Consider the following 14,865-nt stretch of genomic DNA (forward strand, 5'->3'; position numbering starts at 1 on the left):
AGATGCTGCCTGACCCGCTGAGTTCCTCCAGCACCGTGTGTTTTGCTCTCGATGTTAGTTCAGCTCAGTCACCAGCTGCTCCATCTGTGGCCTTAAATAATGGGTTCATTCCTGTTCAGTCTGAGCTCATAAATCTGGACTTCCCTTTTCTTTGGTCTGCGATGTCCCATCTACCTACTGAAACACGCAACAAACATCACAGAACAAGGCTGAAGATCAGGTGTTCTCCTGAAAACTGACCACTGGTAGAATAATCCACTAGGCACCTAATCATTTGAAGATTATTGCTGTGCTCCTAATATTGAACAAATCACAATGTGCCGGAGTTATGCCCTTGCCCCACCTAGGAAACCTGAACGGAATCCTCTTTTGCGCCCCACCCAAGGTTTCCGTGGGGTTCCCGGAGGTTTTTGTCAGTCTCCCTCCCTGCTTCCTCTACCTGCAACCTCCGGCAACCACCTGCAACCTCCGGGAACCGCACGGAAACCTTGGGTGGGGCGCAAAGTCTCCAGAGGATTCCGTTCAGGTTTCCTAAGTGGGACAAGGGCATTATTGAGCGGGTCAGGCAGCATCTGTCTATTCAGCCTATGGAGGGAATACCTCCACAGATGCTGCCTGACCCGCTGAGTTACTCCAGCACTTTGCATTTTGCGCAGGATCCCAGCATCTGCAGTTCCTTGAGCTCCAAATGTTCACTGTCTCTGTCACTTTCCAAGTCAGTTGATCGGAAGCAACATTTATTTCTCTTGCAGCCCGCCACAGCTCAGATAAGATGAATATAAAGATGCACAAATTGAGGAGAGCACTTGCCAAACAAGTTGAAAGAAACAAGTCTCTATTTGGCAAATTAATACGTCAATGCATCTCGGCAAGTTGACGTTTGCTGTTCATTCAAAACATATAATGGAATATTATTAACATTAACATATGGGGTACAAATATTATGAATATAAATGTAATTCTATTCAACAGTATCATTGTCTGGGGTGGGGAGGACACATTTGTTTTGGAGTATTTTCTTACAGGGTGGTCTAAATAAAACCGAATTACTTCTGGAAATGGTTTTAAAGGGCCCAAGGGAAGGACTGGGCTCTATGTCACTTGTTCTAAACACAACACTCACAATGGAGCTGATCTTACCTAACGATCTGGATCAACTATTGATTTTGTCCTTGAATATTCTGCATTGTTTCCCAAATATTTCACAAGTACAGTAATAAGCAGTAATTGCAAATTCCGAAGCCTCTCAGTCTGACAACATTCCTGAGCGCGATTGCTTATTGTGACACAATACAATGCCATTTTGTAAGGTTCCTTATAATTCTAAATTTACAGAGTCTTTGTGCATTACTCCCAGGAGCTCAGCTGGCTTTGTTAGTCGCCGCTGTGTGATTTCCTGCCTCCAATCGGCCACCATTGCAAAGGAAAGTTCCACATTTGTGAAAGTTAAGATTCCTCCCAAAGTTTATCTGCTATTCTCCACTGTAAAACTTTGTAATCTGTGAAAAGAAATGCGACTAATTCACAACAGTTATTGTATTGGGAAATTATTATACATATTGTTTGTAAATCTTATCCAAAATAAAAGCATATTGAATTCATCTTTGCCTCTACATTGTTGGGGACTGGAGGGTAGACTTTACCATTGGACCATTGGCAGAAATAGACAGTGTTTGGACTCCAGGTGTGATCATTGCTCATGAACTGCTTTGGGTCGGTGGTAAATGGACACTTTCTTTTTTAGCGACAGAACAAACTGCAGATGTTGGAATCTTGAGCAAAACACAAAGTGCTGGAAGTACTCAGTGGGTCCAACAGCATCTGTGGAAGGGTTTGGGCAGATGACGTTTCTGGTTGAAATCCTTCCTCGTACTTAATCAGTTCCCCTCAACTCACGCAGTTGATGTGTTATGTGAAAACTTCACCTATCCATTCCCTCCACACATGTTGCCTGACCATTTGAATATTTCTAGCACCTCCTGTTCTATTGTAAATTTACAGCATCTGCAGTTTCTAAAATACTCATCTTGATTTTCATTACTCTGAAGTTGGTGCCGAGCCAAGGTGACTCTCTGGGTGCTGGTCCCAAAAGTGCATCTGCAATTCCTCATTACAATCTCTCCACTCTTATAAATCTTCATCAGATTTACTGGACTTTATCTTGCACTAAACGTCATAGCCTTTACCCTGTATCTGTACACTGTGGACGGCTCGATTGTAATCATGTATTGTCTTTCCGCTGACTGGATAGCACGCAACAGCAACCCTTTCACTGTCCCTCAGTGCACGTGACAATAACAGACTCAACTGAAACTATTTGGTCCATTTTATGGGAAGTGCATTTCTGAAGCCACGCTGAGTGTTCTCCACCTTACACTCCATACTCACAAACACAATAACCTAACACTTTCACCACCAAGTAACCTGAGGCAGTTTTCTGGAGAGTCGTGGGCAAGAGCAGATAACAGAGAGAGCATTGTTCAATCAACAAACATTATTTAATGAGGTTGAATGTTGTTTTAAGACTGAAGGGTCTACACTGGGACAAGAGATAAATATTCAAAATGTTTTCACACCACCACAAAATAAACACAAATTGGGAAACTATCTGATCATCTCCACTCAGTCACCAAGATAGATCCTACAGGCAAATCATTTTGGTTGTATAAAATTAATTCAGGACCTGTTCTTGCATGAAGAGGCTCCTAGCATTAGTTCTGAATGTTGTATGTTGTTTTGAAGTAAGTCCATGGCTTTAACTCAGGAGGTTGACTTGAGGTCACATTCCAGGCTGCTCTCTAGTTAGTGATTGTCCACAAGGGTCTGGCCAGGCCACCTCAATCCAACACCCATGGGACTATTCTAACCTACTGACCCCAGCGCAGACAAGGCAATACCAGCCCGTTAATCTGGCTCCCAGCCTCACGTTCTCATTAATCTTGACTGAACCACAATAACATCAGCAGTAGCCTGGTGTTGGTGGGCTCAGTAACCCGGCCCCAGACACCGTCATCGTTGTGTCGTTCCCTTAAGGTCGAGGATGATGATCTACGTTCTGTAGTTTTTATGGACTCTCAGGTGGCTCATGAGTCCAATCCTGGCTTTGGAAGTTCTTTGACATTCAGGACAGGTAATTCCAGACGGCAGATCGGGCTTTGGTTGTTGCTGCCTTTCTTTCTGTTTTCTTCTCTTTTCTTTTAATTCTCACAGAACGAAGCTGCCTGTGCGTGTGTTTGTTTAACGTGTATTGGATGTTGCATGCCAAGAAGCACATGGTCCTTCACAAATCAATCAACTGATTCCAATAGCAAGGGAACCAAGGCGATTGGAGCCGATAGATCTGTTGCAGCCTTCATCCGCCTTCACAACCGTTGAGTTCAGGATCACCTTGTCCGCCTGGTCTGCCGTTGAGGTCTTGTAGGATGGATCGTTCTTAGTCTGGACCCTCATCCTCGACCTTACCGCCATGGGTGGCCGTACCAGACGCTGGAGCTTCCGACGGCATCATGGGGTCACGCTAGCCTCGTCACCACCACAAGGTCAATGGTCCAGACACCACACCCCTTCCAATGTGGAGGCCAACAGCCAATGATGCACCACCCACTGTGGGCATGGAGAGAAGAATGGTTGGTGCTGGGGACAGAGGGGGTCCACACAGACCCTCACCCCTCCTCATCCTCCCCCCCCCCCCCCCACCTCCTCATCCACTCCCTCCTCCCCTCCCCCCCTCCCTCCACATCCCCTCCCCCCCCAGACCTCTCTCCAACCTCATCCTGCTCTTCCACCTCCTTGTCCACCCCAGCTTGCACCTCACCCTCCCCTCCTCCCCTCCCCTCCCCTCCTCCCCCAACACAAACTTCTACACCATCTCCCCCCCTCCTCCTCCTCCTCCTCTTCTAAATAGGGGCTCATGGATGGGAGATGAGAGTGGAGGAGACTGTCCATTTCCCTCCTCAGATGCTGCCTGACCCGCAGAGTTCCTCAGGTGCTTTGCTGCTCCAACCAGCTGCTGGAGGCTGTCCACCATGTTGGAGGCACTAGAGGTCTCACGATCCTTGCATTTCTCTGCTAGAGGTTTGTGTTTTTATTGCAGGTTTTATTGGGTGAGTTATCTGGGAGAGTTCTGGTTGGCAGGATGATTCCTGGATTCATTCTGCCTGCAACCTTTCAAAGGCTCGCCGCCATGAGTTGATGTTACATTTTAACCAACATTCTCAAACGCTCACAGATGTAATTTGTGGAGATTTATAACTTTATAAAGTTGCTGATTATTTCCAGTTGTCGTGGCCGAGCTTCAAATCTTCTTTTCCAGGGATCAAGACTCTACAATTTGCTCTCCAAATTGGAACAGAACTGTGTGGGGCATTAACTTGCCCTTGGAACAGGTACTAGACGGTTTACATTGGGGTCTTGCAAACAGCATGGAAATAAATCAAAGGACTAAGAGCTTGTTGATGATGACTGAGTGACGAATATTAGTTTAGTTTAGTTTAGAGATACAGTGTGGAAATGTGACCATGTTGCACTGGGATTACAAACAGGAACAATCTGCAAACATAAGTAATAACTAATAAGTTAAGTATATCTTATTAGTTATCATTTATGTGTCATTGTGTTCACAGATGTGTTAAGCTGCAGCTAGTAAGTCTTTCATTCTTCTTGATATATATGTGACCACTAAAGACTCTTGGCTCATCAATCTATTCACCCCCTGCATATCTGTGTGTCTACCTAAACATCTCTTAAACATCACTATCGTATCGGCTTCTAAAACCATTTCTGATTAGGAATTCCAGGCATCGATAAATTTGTGTCTCAAGGACTTGCTCCGCCCATCCTTCTCCCCCTCTGCTAATAATAAACATGAGGTTAGAGCTAGCAGCGTGTGTTGGCATCTCCTGGGTTAAGGCTGGCTGGGGAAGGGATGATGAGAATCAATTTTAAACAAACAGTTTAATACCTCCAGTCAAGGACTGGAAAAGGATGTAATCCAAATATATAAGGAAATTATCTAATCTCCACTCCGTTTTGCTCTTTGACCCTGTCAAAAAGTATTTATTTATCTTTTCCTATCCTCCAAGACTGTGAATAACGAGTGTGTTGTACATGGTTTGCAAGAAGAGTCAGGAGCTGGGTTGAGCATTTCACTGACCATCCCAACCTGCTGTTTGTAATTGAGCTTTGCTGTCACTCCTCACCCCTCCCTGAGCCTGGACATCCATCGTTCTGATAAAGATCTTGGGAACGGCAGCCTCCAGTGCTGGAATAGTAACAGAGGAGACCTCCACAGTGAGGGTACAGCAAACTGAAAACAGCTGTCAACGTCACTGAACGTGAAGCAGTCTCTTTGACAGCAACTCCCAAACCTGCCACCTCTGGCAGACTGAGGACTGGGGCGGGAGGCATGTGGGAACTGGTCACACTATCCTGACTTGCAACTATGTAGCAGAGTTCTTTCATGCAGGCGGGCTTTACATTCTGATACTCCCTGTCCAACAGCACGGTGGGAGTTCCTTCATCAGTGGACGGCAGTGGTTCAAAGATGCAGCTCCTCTCCAGGTTCAAGAACAACTTCTCCTCATCTACCGCAAGGCTCTTGAACACCGCACCACCCAAACCACTGACAACCCTCCCTCTGAAGAAGGGTCTCGACCCGAAATGTCACCTATCCATGTTCTCCACAGATGCTGCCTGACCCACTCAGTTATGGTGCAGCAGCATCTATGGAGCTAAGGAAATAGGCAACGTTTCGGGCCGAAACCCCTCTGGAAATAGGCAACGTTTCGGGCCGAAACCCTTCTGGAAATAGGCAACGTTTCGGACCGAAACGTTAGCTATTTCCTTAGCTCCATAGATGCTGCCTGACCCACTGAGTTACTCCAGCACTCTGTGAAACGTCACCTATCCATGTTCTCCACAGATGCTGCCTGACCCGCTGAGTTACTCCAGCACTCTGTGAAACGTCACCTATCCACGTTCTCCACAGATGCTGCCTGACCCTATGAACTAGGGGTCACAGTTTATGGATAAGAGGGAAGTCTTTTAGGACCGAGATGAGAAAATCATTTTTTACACAGAGAGTGGTGAATCTGTGGAACTCTCTGCCACAGAAGGGAGTTGAGGCCACAGTTCATTGGCTATATTTAAGAGGGAGTTAGATGTGGCCCTTGTGGCTAAAGGGATTAGGGGGTATGGAGAGAAGGCAGGAATGGGATACTGAGTTGGATGATCAGCCATGATCATATCGAATGGCGGTGCAGGCTCGAAGGGCCGAATGGCCTCTACTCCTGCACCTATTGTCTATGTTTCTATGACCCGCTGAGTTACTCAGGCACTTGATGTCTATCCTCCTTCATCAACAATCTACTCTGCTCTTGGTATAAAATTACACTCGTCAAGAGTCAAGAGTGTTTTATTGTCATATGTCAGGGATGGGACAATGAAATTCTTCCTTGCTGCAGCACAACACAATATGTGAACATTGTACATAACGGGGAGAGAGAAAACAATTAAAAGTTCAATAAATAACAAATATAGTGCATACTTACACATAATATTATCATCTGCCTTCCTGGTTTAACAGTTAATGTGAAAATGGACACAAAATACTGGTAATTCAATGGGTCATGCAACATCTCTGGAGAAAATGGATGGGTAGCGTTTTGGGTCAGGACTATTCTTTAGACGGCTTGTAGTAAGGAGGAGAAAGCTGGAAAAGAGGTCGGAGATCAGAACAGATAATATATTGTATTATTGTTTGTTATATTTATGTGTTGTTGTGGTTAATGTGTCTGTAATGTTGCAGCAAGCAAGAATGTCAATGTGTAGGAAGGAACTGTAGATGCTGGTTTGTACCAAAGATAGACACAGAGTGCTAGAGTAACTCAGTGGGTCAGGCAGCATCTCTGGAGAAAATAAATAGGTGATGTTTTGGGTCAGGATCCTTTCCAACCTGAAACACCACCTGAGAATTGCATTGTCCCTGTCCCAGTGCTTGCAACAATTAAACACTTTTGACTCTTTGACGGCAATTTGAGGTGAGCATTAAATGCTGGGCTTTACAGCAACACTGCCTTCCTGAGTAAATGCCAGAATTTAGACATAAATAAATACTTGACATTATGGGAGTATGCTTTACTAATAACAAGGACTGGCAGAACTTTAACATAATCTCCAGCAGTTCACGATTCCATCTGCAGTTCCCATTTAAGTTTGAAACTGCTGCGGCTAAACTGAAATAATATCATATAATGAATTCACACATACTCTACAAAGCTGTGCTGGACCTATGGAAAGTCACTGTGGAAAAGGCATGTTTTAAAAGCTACATGTTCTCAGTTCAATTGTAATGAGAAACATTGCTGGCAGTGATTACTAGCAGGAGATGTGAGCATGTGTGAATCACAGAGGTCATCAGCTCCTCTTAAAACGTCTCTGTTTCAACGTGATTTGCTGCCTAGTGTAGACAAATGTAATTGGAGCAAAAACTCCAGTAGTTGCTGCAAATGTGAAGCAAGTGGCAGGAAATACTGGAGGTTCTCGGCAGGTCAAGCAGCATCTGTGGGGAGGGAGGCACCAGGTGGTGACTGAGTTGATACTTCCAGCATGGCCTCTTGATGGGTGGACTGGTTGGTCTCAAGCCAATGGGAGAGAAGATTCCAATTATCCGTGGGAGACAGTGAGGATGGAGGAACATTGTGTGGAGAGAGTTGGTGGTAGTGTGGGTGAGGAGGGAGGAGCAGGGGAAAGGTCACTGGTAGGGTGGAAGGCAGTAGAAACTGAATGAGAAAAGTGATGATAGACACAAAAAACTGGAGTAACTCAGTGGGTCAGGCAGCATCTGTGGAGAACATGGATAGGTGACGTTTCACAGAGTGCTGGGGTAACTCAGCGGGTCAGGCAGCATCTGTGGAGAACATGGATAGGTGACGTTTTAGATCATGGCCTTTCTTCAGACCCATCAATGCATTCGGACAGTGTTACAGACTAAGAAACTACCCCCCCCCCCTCCCCCCCACAGTGGAGAGGTCCACCATTGAGCAAAGCTAGTGACGAGGGAGAGGCCAAACGTTAAAGTTTGGGTTGTAAATGGCCGTGACCTTGTGTGTGCATATATGTGTGCGTGTATTGACTTTGCATGTGCGTGTGTCTACATGTGTGTGGTGTGTCATAGAGTCATACAACATGAACACAGACCACTGGGCACGCAACACCAAACACTGACAAAGTGCTGGAGTAACTCAGTGGGTCAGGCAGCATCTGTGGAGAACATGGATAGGTGACGTTTCACAGAGTGCTGGAGTAACTCAGCATGGTCAGGCAGCATCTGTGGAGAACATGGATAGGTGACGTTTTGAGTGGAGACCCTTCTTCAGAAAAGGGGAAATTGGTGCAAGGCAAGTGAGTTAGTAATGGGTCAAGAAGATGGGAGGGGGGTTAGTGGAGAAAGGAAAAGGAAACATGACTTTTCAATGCTCCATGTTTCTGATCCTGACCTGAAACGCCATCTCTTCATTCCCTCCACAGATGCTGCCTGACCCGCTGAGTTCCTCCTCTACTGTTTTATGCTCAAGATTCCCCATTATCATTCAAGGAGAACCATATTCTTGCTGTGAGAGGAGGGAGGGAGCGTGGGAGGGTGTGTGATTGAGGAGAAATGCTGGAAATGGTCAAACAGAGAGAGTTGTAGAGATAGCGATGAGAACAAGCAGTAATGGGGAAAATCCCAGAGACATTTCAAGATAATGGCAAATTTTATACTTAACCAATTGAGATGGAAGGTAAGTATTAATTTTATTGAAACCTTACCTTTAAATAATCATGCTGACAGTATCAATATACAGTCAGGCAGGATATTAAACTATAGTTTAGAAACTAAATGGAAACAGTATATCATTGACTTGGCTTTGCATCAATGAAGTCGAGGCAAACAAACTTATTCAGCTGTTGCACCAATTTGTGAAATATAATACCTGGAATAATAAGCTGGGAAAAGTAAATCTAAAATATTTCAGTTATGAGTGAGTTTCAGGGGCCGGCAAGGAACTCCAGCCAAAATGTTTGTGAAACAGTCCGCTGCCAATGTTGTTAAAACATCTTTGCATCTAGAGTCAAATATAAAAGCCTGTAATGTGTGTGTGTGGGTGGAGCTGCTGGCAACTTAGGAGACCTTTAACAAAGCAGGAAAGGGAGAAGGTTGATAAATATGCAGGAGAAGCTCAGCGGGTGAGGCAGCATCTATGGAGCAAAGGAAATTGGCAACGTTTAGGGTTGAAACCCTTCCTCAGAGAGTTAGATTTAGATCTCAGGGCTAATGGAATCAGGGGATATGGGGAGAGAGCAGGAACGGGGTACTGATTCTGGATGATCAGCCGTGATCATATTGAATGGCGGTGCTGGCTCGAAGGGCCGAATGGCCTACTCCTGCACCTATTGTCTATGTTTCTGTGTTTCTAACAGGGCTGCATGTGAACAGAAAGTCACTTGGAGGAGATTCAGAACATGGACAGTTCACCATTGCTTTTAGCTTATCTTTCATTCATTTGTTCGATATCATTTGTTTCTCTCTCCCCCGACTCCGTCTGAAGAAGGGTCTCGATCCGAAACGTCACCTATTCCTTTTCTCCAGAGACGCTGCCTGACCTGCTGAGTTACTCCAGCACTTTTTCTATAAACCGGCATCTGCAGTTCCTTGTTTCTAAATGCAGTTTAATATTTGGAGAGGTGCAAGTTAGCAAGAAAACTGCCAAATAAATGGTCGGCTTTTGTTGGTGTGGGCACGTCTTTGGAGTTCATATATACAGCTCCATGAAGGTCACACCACAGGTCAATGAGGTGATTAAAAAGGGCCACACACAATGCATTCATACAATACTGAGCCTCAGCTAGCATGAGCCGGGAGGTTATGCTGCAGTTACACACGCCACTCGTAAGGTCACATTCTGTTCTGATGCAGCAAGTAAGAATCTCATTGTTCTATCTGGGACATATGGCAATAAAACACTCTTGAATCTTGAGTTCTGCTCACCTTGTTGAAGAATTACACTGGAAAGGCAGCAGAGATTTATTGGGGACTGCAGTCATGAGGACAGGTCTGACAGGCTGGGCTTGTTTTCTCTGGAATTGAGAAAGCCAAGAAGAAAAGTAATAAAGGGGCATAAAGTAGTATAGGAAGGTGACGCTGGGCTGAGTGGGGGAGTTGAGGACTTGGCAGAGGCAGCATTGGTGGTATCTCTCCAGTGTCCAGAGCAACACTGACCACGGTGGAGGGGTGGACAAGTGAGTATTGACCTGTCTCGAGATGTGTCCATGGAAACTCCATCCCCCTCGTGGGTGGGGTGGGGTGGGGTGGGGGGGCGGGGTGGGGGTGGGGGGGGTGGGGTGGGGATGGGGGTGGGGGGGGGGATGGGGGGGATGGGGGGGGGGGTGGGGGGGGGTGGGGTGGGGTGGGGGGGGGGCGGGTGGGGGGGGGTGGGGGGGGGTGGGGTGGGGGGGGGGGGGGGGGGGGGGGGGGGGGGGGGGGGGGGGGGGGGTTGTTTTGGGGGGGGGGGGGGGGGGTGGGGGTGGGGGGGGGGGGGGTGGGGTGGGGGGGGGTGGGGGGGGGGGGGGGGGGGGGGGGGGGGGGGGGGGGGGGGGGGGGGGGGGGTGGGGGGGGGTGGGGTGGGGGGGGGGTGGGGGGAGGGGGTGGGGGGGGGGTGGGGTGGGGGGGGGGGGGGGGGGGGGGGGGGGGGTGGGGTGGGGGGTGGGCGGGGGGGTGGAGTGGGGGGGGGTGGGGGGGGTGGGGGGGGTGGGGTGGGGTGGGGGTGGGGGGGGTGGGGTGGGGGTGGGGGGGGGGTGGGGTGGGGGGTGGGGTGGGGTGGGGTGGGGGGTGGGGTGGGGGGGGGGTGGGGTGGTGGGGGGGGGGGTTGGGTGGGGTGGGGTGGGGGGGGGGTGGGGTGGGGGGGGTGGGGTGGGGGGGGTGGGGGGGTGGGGGGGGGGGGTGGGGGGGTGGGGTGGGGTGGGGTGGGGTGGGGGGGGGTGGGGCGGGGTGGGGTGGACTCACGGCAGCAGCAGTTGGTGAGATCCCCGAGATAAGAGTGGACAAGTTCAGGGAGAGATCTACATACAAGGGCGAGGATTTAAAGTGTGGGCTTCAGAGGCCACAAAGGACTCACAGGTGAGAGGTGAGAGGTGAAGGGTTGGACCTCGAGAGGGTTTGGATGAAGAAGGAATGAAGGGAATGGGTTTCCAAAGCCCAGTGAGTGATGACAGAGCAGGTTAAAGTGCCGCCACTTCTGTTCTATGTTCTACCTGGGGAACAGTGAACAACCTGTATGCTGGGACAGAATAATTCAAGGACCTGAAGAAGGGTCTCGAGCCGAAACATCTCCTATTCCTTCGCTCCAGATGCTGCCTCACCTGCTGAGATTCTCCAGCATTTTTCCAGCATCTGCAATTCTTTCGTAAACATTTCAAGGACTTTGTTCTGTGAGTGGGAAGTAGGGGTCAGGCTACAGTTGATAATATTTTGCAACCATGATATTTGTAGTGTTTTAAACCCGGCTGTGTTCACCTCAGTCTCCTCAGCCTTGCTGGCCATTTGATTCTGGGAGTAGTGCAGAGAGGGGAACGCTTTCTCAAGGACATCATGCGGTGAATTCAGAACCGCGATTGTTGCCGTGACTTTCGCATCCTATTCCTTGGCAAATACTCCTTCAGATTATGAAAGCTGGCCAAGATTTGTAAAGCACTTTAATCCTTTGGGGACACAAGAACCTGCAGATGCTGGAATATTTGGCAAAACACAAGATTCCATCACACAAGGATTGATCAGCTGAAGGGTTTGTTTCCATGCTGAATCTCTAAAGTCAACAAAGTCAGTGTTTCTCAAGTGATAATACATCTTCCCAAGTCTGATTGAAATATAATGCACAAAGTGCTGGAAGAACTCAGCGGGTCAGGCAGCATCTGGGGAGGGAATGAACAGACTTAAGAAAGGTCATGACACAAAATGTCAATGCCCATTCCCTCTAACGATGCTGCCTGACCCGCTGAGTTCCTCCAACACTTTGTGTTTTGCAGTTTGAGTCTTCATTGTTAAACAGCCTGCAGCAAATTATCTGCATAACTCTGTGTCAGTGCAGCTCAGGGCTAAACACACACATACTTATTTTGTCCAAGATCTTGAGCAGTGTTGCCTTTCAGTTTTCATTCTTTATTGAATGGCTGCCATGCTTCATTGTTTCCATTGGTTCCTGTTCAGTTTGAAGTAATTATAGAAGCCAGTTCCCAAGATAAATTTATTACATTCAGATGTTTATTACATAACATTTAACGTGGAAAGAGTTTCTGCCAGAGTGGAGCTGGGCGGAGGGACATAGTTGCTGTGAGTATTTCTCGGATGTAAAGCAGGGCGAGGGCCAGTGCCCTGGGGGCAATGAGACCCAACCTTTGATGCAGTCCCAAGCAATAACAGTGGAACCCATAACTGTGGTCAATGCAGCAGTAACAGAGCAGTAACAGAGCAGTAATAAGGAACAGTAACGGGGCAGTAACAGAGCAGTAACAGGGAGCAGTAACAGGGAGCAGTAACAGAGCAGTAACAGAGCAGTAACAGAGCAGTAACAGAGCAGTAACAGAGCAGTAACAGAGCAGTAACAGAGCAGTAACAGAGTAACAGAGCAGTAACAGAGCAGTATTAAGGAACAGTAACAGAGCATTAACAGAGCAGTAACAGAACAGTAACGGGGCAGTAACGGGGCAGTAACAGAGCAGTAACAGAGCAGTAACAGAGCAGTAACAGAGCAGTAACAGAGCAGTAACGGGGCAGTAACGGGGCAGTAACAGAGCAGTAACAGAGCAGTAACAGAGCAGTATTAAGGAACAGCAACAGAGCAGTAACAGAGCAGTAACAGGGAGCAGTAACAGAGCAGTAACAGAGCAGTAACGGGGCAGTAACGGAGCAGTAACAGCAACAGAGCAGTAACAGAGCAGTAACAGTAACGGAGCAGTAACAGAGCAGTAACAGATCAGTAACAGAACAGTAATAAAGAACAGTAACAGAGCAGTAACAGAGCAGTAACAGAGCAGTAATAAGGAACAGTAACAGGACAGTAATAAGGAACAGTAATAAGGAACAGTAACAGAGCAGTAACAGAGCAGTAACGGGGCAGTAACGGAGCAGTAACAGGGCAGTAACAGAGCAGTAACACAGCAGTAACAGAGCAGCATTACGGAACAGCAACAGAGCAGTAACAGAGCAGTAACAGAGCAGTAACGGGGCAGTAATAAGGAACAGAAACAAAGCAGAAACAGAGCAGAAACAGAGCAGTAACAGAGCAGTAACAGAGCAGTAACGGGGCAGTAACAGGGAGCAGTAACAGAGCAGTAACAGAGCAGTAACGGAGCAGTAACGGGGCAGTAATAAGGAACAGTAACAGAGCAGCAACAGAGCAGTAACGGAGCAGTAACGGAGCAGTAACGGAGCAGTAAACGGGGCAGTAACAGTAACGGGGCAGTAACGGGGCAGTAACAGAGCAGCAGCAGTAACAGAGCAGTAACAGTAACAGAGCAGTAACGGGCAGTAACAGAGCAGTAACAGGGAGCAGTAACAGAGCAGTAACGGGGCAGAAACAGAGCAGTAACGGGGCAGTAACGGAGCAGTAACAGGGAGCAGTAACAGAGCAGTAACAGAGCAGTAACAGGGACAGAGCAGTAACAGAGCAGTAACAGAGCAGTAACAGAGCAGTAACGGGGCAGTAACAGAGCAGTAACAGAGCAGTAACAGGAACAGCAACAGAGCATTAACAGAACAGTAACAGTAACAGAGCAGTAGCAGTAACGGAGCAGTAACGGGGCAGTAACAGAGCAGTAACAGAGCAGTAACGGAGCAGTAACGGGGCAGTAACGGGGCAGTAACAGAGCAGTAACGGGGCAGTAACAGAGCAGTAACAGGGAGCAGTAACAGGGGAGCAGTAACAGAGCAGTAATGGGGCAGTAACAGAGCAGTAACAGAGCAGTAACAGAGCAGTAACAGAGCAGTAATAGGGAGAGGGAGCAGTAACAGAGCAGTAACAGAGCAGTAACGGGGCAGTAACAAGGAGGAGTAACAGAGCAGTAATAAGGAACAGTAACAGAGCAGTAACAGAGCAGTAACGGGGCAGTAACAGAGCAGTAACGGGGCAGTAACAGAGCAGTAACAGAACAGTAATAAGGAACAGTAACAGAGCAGTAACAGAGAGCAATAACAGAGAGCAATAACAAGTTGCAGTAAGGGCAGAAGACTCAGGGCAGAAGGCACACACCACCAGGAACAGCCCCTCTGTCCATCATCTCAGGCGCTGTCTGATTCACCTCTACATTGCAGACATTGGGCTTTGTGATTTGCCATTTATTCACCCTGCATCTTCCCTATTGCTCTATCTACTGTATGTGAGTTTGACCTGACACTATTTATTTATGATATATCTGATCTGAGTCGATAGCATGCACAACACAGCTGTACCTCAGTACACGTGACAACAACAAACCTAAACCTATCTCTAATATTCCTTCCACCCAAACCACGGACATTATCGTGGGGGAATAATATTTTCATTTATTTACTTTAGGCTGCCAGTAAATGGCAAGAGATTTCAATTCTTTGAGTTGCTTTTAACACATTAACAAACACATTCACAGTAAATTCCTCTGTGAAATAGTTTAGCAAAGCCCTTCACCTGATAATGTGATAGGTGTATTATAGTGGTTCACATGGGAACAACATGGTCTCAGCAGGAGGTAGAGGGCCAGAACCTCAGTCCTTTCTGAACCGTGGTGAAGGTGTGGGAGGTGAGAGGACTGCGTGTGTTGAGGTTGGAGCGGGTGGAGTGGCCAAGGATCATGTTG

Source organism: Leucoraja erinacea, chromosome 34 (genome assembly GCF_028641065.1).
Source record: "Leucoraja erinacea ecotype New England chromosome 34, Leri_hhj_1, whole genome shotgun sequence".
NCBI classification, from domain to species: domain Eukaryota; kingdom Metazoa; phylum Chordata; class Chondrichthyes; order Rajiformes; family Rajidae; genus Leucoraja; species Leucoraja erinaceus.